This window comes from Melanerpes formicivorus, unplaced genomic scaffold (assembly GCF_026170545.1).
Source record: "Melanerpes formicivorus ecotype bairdi unplaced genomic scaffold, bMelFor1.0.p_v2 SCAF_25, whole genome shotgun sequence".
Taxonomy (NCBI): Eukaryota; Metazoa; Chordata; class Aves; order Piciformes; family Picidae; genus Melanerpes; species Melanerpes formicivorus.
This window is the reverse complement of record NW_027142377.1, coordinates 5,672,659-5,686,980: the sequence shown is the minus strand read 5'-3', so window position 1 is coordinate 5,686,980 and position 14,322 is coordinate 5,672,659. Positions and strand designations below refer to the sequence as shown.

The 14,322-nt window shown below is 40.1% G+C and overlaps 2 long non-coding RNA genes across 3 annotated transcripts in view; one reads left to right on the top strand and one right to left on the bottom strand.

The window, feature by feature from the left end:
• Positions 1–254: 254 nt before the first annotated feature.
• Positions 255–14,322, top strand: part of LOC137448541 (uncharacterized) — a 38,441-nt gene continuing 24,373 nt past the window's right edge. Inside the window, exon 1 of the long non-coding RNA XR_010989127.1 lies at positions 255–757. This is a non-coding gene — a long non-coding RNA (uncharacterized lncRNA). The remainder of the gene's footprint in view (positions 758–14,322) is intronic.
• Positions 8,841–14,322, bottom strand: part of LOC137448542 (uncharacterized) — a 32,838-nt gene continuing 27,356 nt past the window's right edge. For both annotated transcript variants that reach the window (XR_010989129.1, XR_010989128.1), the window contains exon 3: positions 8,841–8,908. This is a non-coding gene — a long non-coding RNA (uncharacterized lncRNA). The remainder of the gene's footprint in view (positions 8,909–14,322) is intronic.

Sequence of the window (14,322 nt, the reverse complement as noted above, 5' to 3'; positions counted from 1 at the left end):
TAGAGTTGAGTGGAGTGGCAGAGAGTTCCACCAAGAAAAAAAAGATATCTGCATTATCACTGGGTTTGGGTTGTTAGTTTGTTTTCCTTCATAACATGACATCATGACTATATATTCAAACTTCTGATATGTGTCAGAATGAGTCTATTATCAGGCCAGTTCTGCATGTGCAGCTTCATGTGAACAGATGAATCAGTACTTCTAAATGTAGAATATAGGCATAGATGATGGGGGGGGGGGGGGAGGACCCAACAACAAAAAACCTGTCAATACTCTAATGAAAAGGGAAGGGAGTGCTCGAGACTCACAGTTGATACAGAGATTCTCAACCCAGGATTCAGGTGTCTCCTGCACACAGGTTGTGTGGTTCATTGGATCTAACCAGGTGTGGGGCATTTCAGAATTTCTAGGTTATAGAATCCAAAGGACACTTTTTCCTCCCCTCTAGTGCTGATTAGTTTATGATGGGAAATTCTCTTTACATATGAAAATATGGTCACAAAGAAAACTGAGGAAGATGTAGATAAGTTGCAGTGACTTGCCAAGACTGAAATGGTGATAATTACAGGCCATGAGAAGACATAGTTAGTATAACAAAGTTTCTTCTACCTTTGCCTGTTTCCTAGAAAGTGAATTAACAAAGAAAAAACCCTGAGGCTTGAAGAATAGAATCCAAATGTTGAAAGTGTGTTTTCAAGATGGACTTTGGATTTCACATCTTCCATACAAGCAGGCAGTACTGGAAAAGAGGATGAATGTAAGAGACCTTCCCCTATTGAGGACTTCTTGATCATAGAAATGCTTTACTTGCTTCAAGAGTGCATCCATTTAAAAAGTACTTCTATTGCATCATTCTGCTAACCTCAAAACATGAAGTTTGCAATGTGTTTGTTTGTAGGTCCATTAAAAGATACATCTTTACATTTCTAGGATTTAACTCAAGGGATTGTAAATTACAGAACGAAATGTGATCTTTGGGTTTCTTCTGGATGTAATACTGGATGTTCATATTGGGCTTGGATTAACAATTGCAATCCATGTTAGACCCAAAGAGTTTTAATGCTGTGTGACTTCTAACTTTAGTTTATTAAAGAAATATCATTTAAAAACAGGTATTAAAGAAAATGTTTGTGGGCTTTTATAGTTCCTGAACTCAGTGTGATCCTGTCAGCAAGGTGAGAAAAGCATGGAACACTCACTAAGTTGCTGACCTCCATCAAACTGAGCTCTGTACTCTTCTAAAATAGAAACTCTTAAACAGGAGAAGTCTACTCAGATCTTTTGTTTGGAGAGGGTCGCTGAAAAGGTAGGTCAAAGTTTTAAATAAATCTCTTTAGAACATGCATTAGTACCTTGTCTAGGACACTGGTGCATCTCTCTTCACTACTAGCCAAGGAGTAAAGATCTTAACAAAGAGGAATTTAGAATGTGTAAAATGCTTTGGCACCAACAAAATAGCAGTAGATGTAAGCACAGAACAAAGCCTCTTTTCCCCAAGTAGTTTCAGATATTAAAAATGGAGACATGAGGTAAGTTTGGAAGCTGGCTGCATGGTCAAGTAAGTAAAACCAAAGTGATGATTGGTTAGACTTTTTGGGAGGCCTGGGGGTGTGTGGGGAGTTTAACACAGGTTTTCACCATCTATTTGAAGTAGAAAATTTGTGCTCTGTTTTAAATGTTGAAATAGATGTCATAGGTCTTCCACTACATAACAGAAATTACACAGAATCACAAAGTATATCTGGTTGGAAGAGATCCCAAAGACCATCCAGTCCAACTCTTGACCTAGAAAACTAAAGGAGGGGAAAAGTTACTAAATCCTATGCACTACTTAACTCTTCAGTGAAAATTAAATGCTAGTTGCTGCTGCTTGGAAAGACACCTGAGTGTTGCAGTGATGAGAACAGTAAAATTGTCTATGTTCATATAACCTTCTCGGGTCAGAATTTTTTCTGCAGCCTGTTGTAGGGCTTCACAGCCTTTTTGGTAGAAAAAGTTCTTCCTAATACCCAATATGAGAAGAGAAAAGGTAAAAAGTGAAGGTGTGGGATTGCAAAACTGCAAAGTGGTTAGACATGGAAATAAGCTTTGTAGATGGCTTAAGCTCAGGTATTTTTACTACTTGCACAGAAGTCAGTTGCATGTATAATCTAAGAGGAGGTCATGTAGAAGCCTGCCTTGAACTTCGACCTTCAGATTACTGAGATATTGCAATCTGTTTTCCTTGCTGCATGGATCTGTTACTGTTTTTTTTAAGCTGGCATACAGCTACAAGCAGCAAATCTGGCATTTTTGACCAGTATATAAATAGTGTGGTTGTTCTAAGTGGTCCTAGGTTGAGGGTTGGAAGGTCTGGTTTAAGGCAGCAGGCTCTGACCAGTGTGCCTTTCCAAAGGAAGAGCAGGAAGCATAAAGAACTGAACAATGAATCCTACAGTTTCTGAATACTTCTCGTTGCTCAGGCCTTGAAGGGCAGAGTGGCTTGAAAGCTCCTGCTAGCTTTTCTTTTTCTTCCTATTTCTTTTCCCAAATGCAAAAAAAGCTGTCCAGAGCAGTACATCTTTTGCCTGGCACAAGCAGTGCTAGGTTAAGAGTTAGATTCAATTATCTTAAAGGTCTTTTCCAACCTATGAGTCTATGTTTGTCATAGTTGTGCATTCAAATTGAAAGTAGTGTGACTTCTGATGGCAGAGCCTTTGTTTTGGGACATTACTCAAGATAACATTTTTACCAAGGGGAAGTCATGTCTGACCAGTCTGATAGCCTTTTATGTGGACATAACCAGGTGGATAGATGATGGTAGAGCAGTGGATGTGGTTTATCTTGATTTCAGTAAGGCATTTGACACTGTTTCCCACAGCATCCTTGCAGCTAAGGTGAGGAAATGTGGTCTGGATGATCAGGTAGTGAGGTGGATTGAGAAATGGTTGAAGGAGAGAAGTCAAAAGTGTTGTGGTCAATGGGACAGAGTCTAGTTGGAGGCCTGTAACTAGTGGAGTCCCTCAGGGGTCAGTACTGGGATGGGTACTGTTAAATGTATTCATCAACAACCTGGATGAGGGAAGGGAGAGCACCGTGAGCAGGTTTGCTGATGACACCAAACTGGGAGGTGTGGCTGACACACCAGAGGGTTGTGCTGCCATTCAGCAGTACTTCGGCTGGAGAGCTGGGCAGGGAGAAATGGAATGAAGTTTAACAAGGGCAAGTGTAAAGTCTTGCACCTAGGAAAGAACCCCAAGTACCAGTATAGGTTTGGGACTGACCTGCTGGAGAGCAGTGAAGGGGAAAAGGACATGGGGGTCCTAGTGGATGGAAGGTTGATGATGAGCCACCAATGTGCTCTTGTCACCAAGGCCAATGCCATTCTGGGGTGTATTAGAAGGGGTGTGGTTAGTAAGTTGAGAGAGGTTCTTCTGCCTCTCTACTCTGCCCTGGTGAGGCCACATCTGGAATATTGTGTCCAGTCCTGGGCCCTTCAGTTCAAGAAAGCCAGGGAACTACTTGAGAGAGTCCAGTGCAGAGCCACAAAAATGGTTAAGGGAGTGGAATATCTTCCTTATGAGGAGAAACTGAGTGAGCTGGGGCTCTATAGCTTCGAGGAGACTAAGGAGTGATCTCATTCATATTTATAAACATATAAAGGGTGAGTGCCAAGAAGATGCAGCCAGGCTCTTCTTGGCAATGCCCAATGACAGCACAAGTACCAATGGGTGGAAGTTGAGGCATAGGAAGTTCCATGGAAACAAGAGGAAGAATTATTTGACTGTGAGGGTGACAGAACACTGGAAGAGGCTGCCCAGGGGGATTGTGGAGTCTCCTTCTCTGGAGATATTCAAGACCCACCTGGATGAGTTCCTGTGTGACCTGGTATAGGTGATCCTGGTCTGGCAGGGGGTTTGGACTAGATGATCTCTCAAGGTCCCTTCCAGCCCCTGACATTCTGTGATTCATTGATACCAAACCAAATGTGGATTGAGTGCTGCTGACTAGCTATAATATAATGTGTTCTGCAAATGTTGGAGTGATAATTCCTGATTTCAAATCTAGAAAGTATTTCAGAGGGGGAAAAAAAGTTTAAAAAGTATTTTCCTGCAGAACTTATCAAAATTTTCTCTCATCTGGTGTTAAAATGAAGATACACAAAGAATTACAACTCATGTATACAATAAGATGATAAGAATCCTATGATTTATAATCAACAGGAGAGAGATGAAGGAATAATAAAGTCTTTATCTAGAATATGTAGAGATTATTCCAGACAGAAAAATATTATTGGATAAAGATATCAAAGTACTGGTAGAGAACACAATGACAAGGACTCAGAAACAGGGCATTCAGGGTGGAGAGCTCAGATGGCACCAGAGGCTAAACTGAAGCATGAGATGTTAGATTAGGTAAGAGTTAAAGAGTTCTGAAGCTGACAATAAAAAGCTGAATGTGATGTGAAAAATAAAAGGATGCCAAAAATCAGGTGCCAAGGTTGGAGGACTGGATAGCAGCTGTGTTCCAAATAAACCATGGATGACAAGCAGGAAAAGGGGTAATGTCAAAAGTATCTATGATTTCAAGATCAGAGAGAGAGGAAAACAGATTTAGAGAACAATGTGAAAGCAAAGCAGATAGGATTTAGCAATAGCTAAAAGAAATAAGTTTGAGTGTTCCTATGATGGAAGAGAAGTTTGAGAGAAGGGAAAGATATTGTACAAAATTGAAACCTTTTTTGTTGTTGTTGTTAGATTCCTGGAGGTGATAAGGCACACCTTCAATTCTGCTGCTAAAAATGGGAGTTGGGAGTCCAGCCAGCAGAGATTTAGATCACTCAAAAGCATAAGTGCCTTTCAGGAATGTAGGTGATGTCACTTAAGTGAAAGAGACAAAGTGCACCAAAAAGAACTCCCCTTCAGGCTCCAGGAAAAGGAAATTTGTCTTTTATCAGCTTATTCAATGAGATTAAGTTGGAGGAGGAGGAGTTATTCCTTTTCCTTTCCTCTTGGACATTATACAGATTGATAGGTGCAATTGTCGAAGTATTATGAAGATCAGGTTTGGGCTTTGTCTGTCTTCCTGGGCACTCGGATAAGACAAATTTGAGTGAGGGAAAGGGAAAATTATACTTTATGCTGTAGATTCAGAAGATTTAGAACTAGCACAGCGACAGGAATTGCTTCACTAATACAAAACACAGAAAAAGTTATGGAGAGAAGTATGTTGGAAGAGTTTCAGTAGTGAAGGTGAGAGACTGAAAAAGAAGAGTCAGCGTGGCAAGTGGTGTAGGCTGTATGTGAAATTCAGAGTGAGCTTGGTATTTCACAGTACCATGAACAAGGTAGGCTTTTAATGCACAAGAAGTGAGAGGAAAATAAATTTCCTCTCCCGGAGAGGATGAAGAGTGACTCCTGTGGCTGCTTTACTTGCCTGAGAGAAAGTCTGCAGCTATTTTAGACAAGAAGTCTAAAATGCCATGGCAACTGCGAGAACTGGCAAGACTACCTCTTCTTGCCTGCTTTTGTTATGCTTTTTTCCATCCCTTTGGTCTGAAAGGCTATTTTCTTTTCTCCCTCCATGAATTGCTTGCTTTGCTAGTATGCGAATGAATAAAAATGAGAAAAGATGTCACACAAATTGTTAGACAAAGATAAGGACACATATAGGGATTAAATGGCTTGAGAAGGCATCAACAGCAAAGCAGACTGGTTTTAATGGTCAGGTGAGAAGGTGTGTTTCTGGGTTTCAAATAACTGTTTTACTGTTTTGAAGGAAAAGTTAAGTCCAGCAGTAGAAGTAATTATTAGGCATCGATTGAAGGAAACCAGCAAGGAAGTCCTGAAGGATATCTGTTTGGTTCATGTTGACAGCTTCATACAATACTGTCCATTAGTTCTTGAAAGCTCCAGCAGAGTCCTATTTGCCTGGAAACATATTTGAGTTTTTCATGTTGATTGGTAAAGGTTTTTGTGCCTGAGGTCTTGACTACTTCAGGAGCTTGATACATGTCTTTGTGCCACTGCATTCAGGCATCATTCATAATACTGAAGAAGCCTGAATGAATTCAGTAAAAGAACCGAATGGCATTAGATCCTGATCTGAGAGCTTGGATGACAGAGATCCTACTGGAGTCCTTATTTACAATAGTTAATCATTTTCAATTTTTATAAAGGGGAACCTAGCTTGAAGCCTTGAGGCTTCCAGCTGTTGAACACATCATGGATGACCCTTCAGAGTCAAAATTTACCCAAGAGTGGATGCTGATCACATCAGGTTTTAACACACTTGGATGAAGGATCAAATAAATGCTTCTAGAACTACTTATTCTTGAAGTAATATTTAATTGAACTAGGTACACTCTATATAAACAGTGAACATCTTATACATGTTTCCCTCAATTTTTTTATGCTTAATTTCCTTCAGCATTTTGAGGAAAAAATGTGATGTGGTGTGGTTTGTTTTTTTTTTTCTTGGAACATACATATTTAGCTAAAGCTATTTATTTATTTATTTATTTTTTAGTTGTACTAATTGTAGATGTACAGATTGTGCAGATGATCTGGATGAAGGGGTAGAGTCAGTCATCAGCAAGTTTGCAGATGACACAAAGTTAGGGGCAGATGTTAGTCAGAGGGTAGGAAGGCTCTGCAGAGGGACCTCGACCGACTGGACAGATGGGCAGAGTCCAATGGGATGGTATTCAACAAGTCCAAGTGCCGAGTGCTGCACTTTGGCTACGGCAATCCCTTGCAGAGCTATAGGCTGGGGTCGGAGTGGCTGGAGAGCTCCCAAACAGAGAGGGACCTGGGTGTGCTGATTGACAGCCACCTGAATATGAGCCAACAGTGTGCCCAGGTGGCCAGGAGGGCCAATAGCATCCTGGCCTGCATTAGGAATAGTGGGGCCAGCAGGAGCAGGGAGGTCATAGTGCCCCTGTACTCTGCTTTGGTTAGGCTGCACCTTGAGTACTGTGTCCAGTTCTGGGCCCCTCAGTTTAAGAAGGACATCGAAACACTTGAACGTGTCCAGAGAAGGGCAACAAGGCTGGTGAGAGGCCTTGAACACAAGCCCTATGAGGAGAGGCTGAGGGAGCTGGGATTGTTTAGCCTGGAGAAGAGGAGGCTCAGGGGTGACCTCATTGCCCTCTACAACTACCTGAAGGGTGGTTGTAGCCAGGAAGGGGTTGGCCTCTTCTTCCAGGCAACCAGCACCAGAACAAGGGGACACAGTCTCAAGTTGCGCCAGGGGAGGTTTAGACTCGAGGTGAGGAGGAAGTTCTTCACCGAGCGAGTAATTCGTCATTGGAATGGGTTGTCCAGGGAGGTGGTTGAGTCATCGACCCTGGAGGCGTTCAAGGGGAGATTGGACGTGGCACTTGGTGCCATGGTCTAGGCATGGGGTCTGTGTTGATAGGTTGGACTCGATGATCCTCGAGGTCCTTTCCAACCTAAGTGATACTGTGATACTGTGTGCAGAGTAGATAATTTGTGACTCAAAGAATATTCACATATGATGATAATGTAGATGAGTAATATGGTTGTAGAACCTAAGCATGTGAAAACCTGCTACCTGTGCATTTTTTTCATGTGCTTAAGGCTTTGTAGTACATAATATTTTGTGAACTGATGCAAGAATAGATCCTTTGGTAACAGAATAACCACAGTTCACAGTACCAAACCCAATCTAAATGGATTTCATCAATTTTGGAAAGAAAATATGCAGTAGAGAATTTCTTCTAGCAGTTTTCCAGTTCAAAAGCACTTTGTTAAAGCTGGACAGAAAACTAGCAGTAAAACTAGGTGAAATGTTACACTTCTGTAGCACATCTTAGCAATCAGCCAGACCTTACTGGTTTAATATGCAAAATATATTCTGTGGTTTAATGAGATCTTGAGGTATTGGCTCTGAAGCTTGTTAGTACCGTGGTGAATAACCCTTCAGACTTCAGGCATACAATGAGTATTTGCTTGCTCTTTAAGTTCTTCAGCTTCTTGAATAGAGTATATCATTTTCTGAAATGTAAGCAGCTGCCAAAATTCATTATAGAGTACAGTACCCCTTTCTGCTATATTTACTTCTGTATCATTAAGTGGATTACATGGTTGCCTCTCATAATTAAGTGCAGATCTGATATTATATTTCAATATTATATCAAACACATAAGAAATAACATCTTTTCAGCTGCCATCCTGAAATTTGTAAAGACAGAAGACCTACTCTTGAAGCTGATGTTTTGTTCCAGAAACATCTGGTCGACACAAAAACTATATCTTGTGATAGTGAAGTCAGAACTATCCCTGTATGTGAGAGTCAAGTCAGAAGCATCCCATTTGAGATGTGCTCTGTTCTTTTGCATTTGAACCCATTTAATGAGAAGTCTTTCTTTGCCTACTTTATTCCTTCAGTCTCTAGCTAATACTGACTTCCTTCAAATATTTCTGTTGATTATGGGTTATCTGGACATTGGAAAACTTAAATAGTAGTACAGCACAGGGAACAGAGGAAAAAGAATAAGGTACATTTAGTAGAGGCTTATGTATTAGTTTGGTAAATATTTGTTCTATTTGATAACAAATTAGAATTTCTATTTCCACTAGTTACTTAGGAACAAATTTGTCCTTGAGGATGACATGGTAAAATTCTCCTGCATGTTTTAAAGTTTGATCAAGACAAGCATTGTGGACCCAAAACCTTTCTTTGTATGAACTTGCGGAATCCCAAATCTAAATTCAAACCATTTAACATCAATCACATGATTAAGGTTCTTCTGTTAAGACTTTCTATAGGAATGAGAAAGAGAAAGAAGTTGTATGATAGATTTTATACTCACCTGAAACTGCCCTGAGCCTTGGAAGCACTTCTCCCCCTCAGCTGACCAGAAGGCAGTGCAAGGCAGCCGCAATCCTGGCCCTGGTGTTAATGCCTAAAGGTGGGGAATATAAACTCAGTGAGCTCAATGTAACCGAAATCCTCAGTGTTGCTTGGTTCTGTGTCTTTGGAGTTACATAGTAGGCAAACATGAAGCATTTCTCCAAGTTTGATTCAAACATAATTTAAGTATAAACAAAGTACATGTTATTAGTTATCTCAATCTATATCCTAAAGAGTTTTATTTGGACAGTATTGTCACTAATTCTGTTTTATCTGGTTTCAAACAGAGTCACAAATTACATGATTTCTATGAGCTACATTCTGTTCTCCAGCTCTAAGTGTAATCAGGGGAGGGAGGAAGCCATAGTAGTAGTAAATTCCTGCATGTATAAGAAAACAACTCCTCTTACAGGTGTGTGCTGGCTGTGTGCTCTGAACTTTGCTTTTTACTGCTTTGTACCTTTGTTGATTCTGCATGGTTGTGGTGTAGTGGCAATCAGCTCCATCTGTCACCAGCATTTTCTTGAGAAGAAAAAAGGGCAAGAATCATACTACTGTTCTTTACCTGAGCAGCTGCATTAGGCCTAGCCATTGTGAAGTCCTTAATTATGGCAATTTATCAAATCAGCCTCAAAATACATACCTTTTCCCAAATGTCCTAGCATTAGTATGCCCTATTTTGGCTGTCTTTATGAAATATTAGAAAGCTTTCTTTTCAGTAAGAGTCTTTCCACCCATTCCAAAAGCTGAAAAAAGCTTGATATATTAATCATAGGGAATGTTAGGGATTGGAAGGGACCTCCACTGATCATCTAGTTCAACCCCTTTGCCAAAGCAGGATCACCTAGGGCAGGCCTTAGAGAAATGTATCTAGGTGGGTTTTGAAAGTCTCCAGAGAAGGAGACTCTACAACCTCTCTGGGTGGTCTGGTCCAGTGCTCCATCACCCTCACCATAAAGAAGTTTCTCCTCATGTTGAGGTGGAAGCTGCTGCCTTCCAGCTTGTACTCCTTGTTCCTTGCCCTATCGCATGACACCACTGTACATTTGTACAGTGTACCTATTGTACATATTTGTGCATATTGTACATTTTCACTTTGTTTTATATAGATTGAAAAGTAGTAAAGTGCACCAAAATGACAAGTAACATTCTTCATCTGTAGGTCCTCCAAAAGATGATTCTTGTGTGTGCAGTCCTACTCAAAAGAGATTCATGACAAGAAAATAGCCATAGTTTAGTGTGGGAGGTGGAAAGTGGCTAAATTTGAGGTCTGTCCTTTTTTTTCAGCTGAAAAGATTTCTCTCTAAAGAACAAGGTCAGTTTAACACCACTAGAAGCATACAAATCAAGAATCTGAAATGCTTGTTGTGGTGAATTGGTATTACATGGAAGATGCATTACTTTGTGAAAACATGCATTAGTGTTTCTAAGTTTATCACTTAGAGTACATTCCTTGCTCTGCCCAGCTGATGATAGTATCTCTGAAAGTGTAATCAATATATGTATATATATTTATGTGTGTATGATTTATATTTATGTCTTTTTGAGAAAGCAAGCCTTAGGCATAAGAAAGTACTTGCATCTTTGTTATTTTGCAAAGCCTTGCTGACTATGCTGACCCAGTAAGTCAGAAGTTGTTCCATCTTCTCATCTGACAGTAGGAATGGAAAGAGAAGAGTCTCACCTTCTGATTTAGTTACAATTGCAGTAGAGAACTTAGTCCTAGTTTCATTCTGCCTGGCAGCCTCAGTCCACTTCTAGTTAGAGACCTAGAACTATTTGATTCCAGAGCTGCAGCTTATTCTCCTCCTGTCATATATCTAGGTTTTATAATTATTGCAAGATTAAAAATTATTGAGGCTATAATCTAGATCTTATTATTCTGAGCACAATGATGACAAATACAGGACCTAGCCTCTATCCCAAGAAGTGTTAAAATACAATCTGTTCCTCTGTAGGCTTTTCAGTTCTATAGGCTGTGTCTGTGTTAGCAAACAGTGTAGAGTACTGGACGTGGATGTGCAGAAAGAACCGTGGTGTTGTAGGCTCAATGTACTCACTGTGTGTTTTGGAGTATTGGGGTTTACATCAGACTCATTCTGTGAACTAAATGCTTGTTAATGGTTGATGTCCACTTCCAATTTAGTTTCATCTAAACTAAACATTACTGATTATTATGAGATTGGAAAAGTAAAAATCTACAGCAGCTTCTGCAGATACTACAGCAAAGCTCCTTCCATGTACCCAAGGAAATAGACCTGTTCCATGTGTATAATGTTATAAGTGAAATTGCTTTGGTTTTGTTTTGGTTTAATTGATTTTCATTTTATGTACATAGTGTGTTTTTTGTGTTGTTTTTAATGGAGAAACAGTTCTTCACCTTTAAAATGGCTGAAGGGAAAAGATAAGTGCATAATTTATGTACCATCCTGCACAAGAAGACAGGTTCAAAGGTGAAAACAACCAAAATACCTACAGTTGAAAAGAAGGTGCAGGGATGTTAAATAAGGAAGAATTAGAGCAAGTCTTCCACAGTCAGAACTCTAAAATGTTAGTAAAGTATAAAGGAAAAAAAACCCAACATGCTGAAACACTTGTGAGACTTGTGACTGAGGCAGTGGAAGCTTCATAGTTAAGAGTGACAGTATCTAAATATGACTGCAACGCAGCATGCTGTTCTTGCAAAGCTATAACTGCTATCCTATCTTCTCTTTTACAAGCACAGCTGGAATTTTTACCTAGTACAGAACTGCTTGTTGGTCATGGTATTTTGTTTCCTTTGAATCTTGTCTACTGTAAAACTACAGGAAATGTCACAAAGGAATTACAGGAGAAAAAATGTATTTTTCAGGTTCTCTGCGGGAGACTGGAGCAGGCTGCCAAGCAGAAGTTCCAGCAAAAGCCTTGCTGTATGAGATGCTGTGGGAGTAGCTGAGGAAAAGGGAATTACCTTAATACAAGCCTAATTTCTGGCTGAACAAGACCATTTTATTGTAGAGACTAAAGTTACAAGCTAATGCAGATCACTAATGTATGTGATGAGGAAGTATCACAGAAAGTGGGAAAAGACACCCAGATTTGGAGCTCCGGCAGGATGCACCCAAAAGGAGCAGCTACCCCAAGGTGTCTCTTTGTGGGGTGCATCAAATGAAATGTAGGTGAGTGAAACAAAAAAAAAAATAAAAAAGAGGAAGAAGAAGAAAAAAGTGGCACCCAGTAAGTAGCATGAGCAAATGCGACTTGTAGGGACAAAGGAAGGAGGTGGATGCTGCTGGGCCTACTCATGACTTTTCTTCTTTCCACCTGTTGTCATCCAAGACAGTCTGCATCAACTGCTCTGCAGTGGGATGTAGTCACAGGGGAGATAAAAAGCTCTGCTATCCCACTCCTTTGAAATGCAAACTCTGTGGGGCATAGTGAACAGACATCCTGCCAGGGTACTTGGTGTATTGAGTTCAGCCTTGAATACTTGTTTCTTCCATTTTAAGAGGAAAGAAAAATACAGGCAAAATGAGTGGAGAGAGAGCCCCCGCTCTGGCAAAGAAATTCTTACTCTGTCCAGGAGCAGGCAAAGTTGATACAAATCTTGGCTTGATTACCAGGTCATTGATAGTCATTTATCTGCTTTTTCCCTAGTGCTTTTGTCCCAGACTTGCTATTTTGGTCTGTAAAAGTGAGACAGTGATCAGCTGTTTTTCTGTTGTCCCCTGAAGGAAGAGTTACACAGGTGCTGAATTCCATTCAGAGTGATGCAAGAATGATCACCATAATTTATAAGGAGGTTTCAGGTCAGTACCCTGCTGAGAAAGAGAAGGAGCAGGTTCCAAGCAGAGAAAGATAACTGCTTCTGCATGAAAGTTAAAGAGGCGCCCTTGAGGTGCAACCACACAGGGATCCCAGGTTCAATCAGCTCCAGAGAAGTAGTAATTGCTAGATGGCTCATTTACCCAAGTAGTCTAGAGACAGCAATAACTATTTATTATTGCAAAGCTATCAAGGTGATGGTTCTCTTTCTTCCTCCTTTTCATGGTCTTCCTTCCCATTTCTAAACATAGAAAGCAAAACAGGAAGACCATTATATTAAATAATGCTTAAATAAGGTGGAACAATGAGCTTGTTTATAAATAGTGTTCAAAAATGCTACTGAAGAAGGAAAAAAAAGTCCACAGAGGACAGTCTACAGCTATTAATGCAGATGATTTCCACTCATAGGTTTGGAAAGTTCTTAGTCCAAATTAACCTACATTCCTATATTTGAGTGAGTATTGTCCTGAGATTGATAATCTTTCCTCTTGATCACAGGAGTAAAAGAAGGAGAAAGATGGATATTCAAATTAGCATCATCCAGTGAAGGGTAGATTCATGACAAATAAATCTGAAAGTTCAAACTGCCTGAGACATGGCCTGATACAATAGTCAAAACAAGTTATTCAAAGTTGCATGGTTAAAGAGGAAAGGTTATAGAGGCCGGACAGTTGATACCCATTAAAGAGAGAGCTGTTCCTGTGTTGGTAAGTCTAATTGGTTCACTGAGCCTGGGATGCAGAAGACTTGAATTCAGTTTCCAGTTATACAAAGACAGCCCATGCTCTTTGGACAATTAGTTATGAGAAACTGCTGTAATAGTTCTCTTGTTCGTGGTCATGTGCTGTTCACCAACAGAAAAGATCACTGCCAAGATGCTCTAACTCCATGCTCCATTCACTAGAAGGTGGTTCAGAGAAAGAATAGATGTTTTCTTTCTGTAAGCTTTGTTTATGAAATATATTCTCACTGAAACACATTAATCAAAACACAGTTTGATGCACAGTTGTTGGGTTGATCTAGAGCATTTACTGAAGGCAGCATAAATCTTTCACTGGATGTTTAATGTCTTTCTCTTTTTGTCTTGCTGTGATGCATTATGGACAGTAAACCAGCTGAGGAAAAATGCTCTAGAGTAAAAGCCCTTGGGATGAGTACTGAAACAACAAGGATCCAGAGAAAGATAATGTGAAGGGTTATGTAGTTCATAGGTTAAAAGTAATTGTAGTCCTACAGTGTTAGTGTAAGTAATGTTGCAGCCATGGTGGGGCAAAGGTATAAGGGAAATAATTTTGTTTAACTGAAGTTCTAAATCAACTTTAAATGCATTTGTTCTTGCTTCTCTTGCATCCCCCCCTGCATAGTCTGAGCTGCAGAATAGAGTTCCCAAGAAGCAGAATATTGATTCACTAAATCTTCATATATTATCAAGAAAAGCAATTGAATTTTGAAGTTCTAAGTGCTATTGTTTGGACATCTGACATTTTTGCTTAAGGCGTAACCTTCATGAGATAATGCTGTTTTGAATATGCCTTATTTGCCCCCAAAGGCTGATAGTAATAACCTAGAACACAGTGTGTAGGTAAGGAACAGAAGCATGAGGAGCACATGGTAGAAGAAAGGCTATGCCCAGCCCCAGCCCACCCAGCTCTGGTCCAGGAC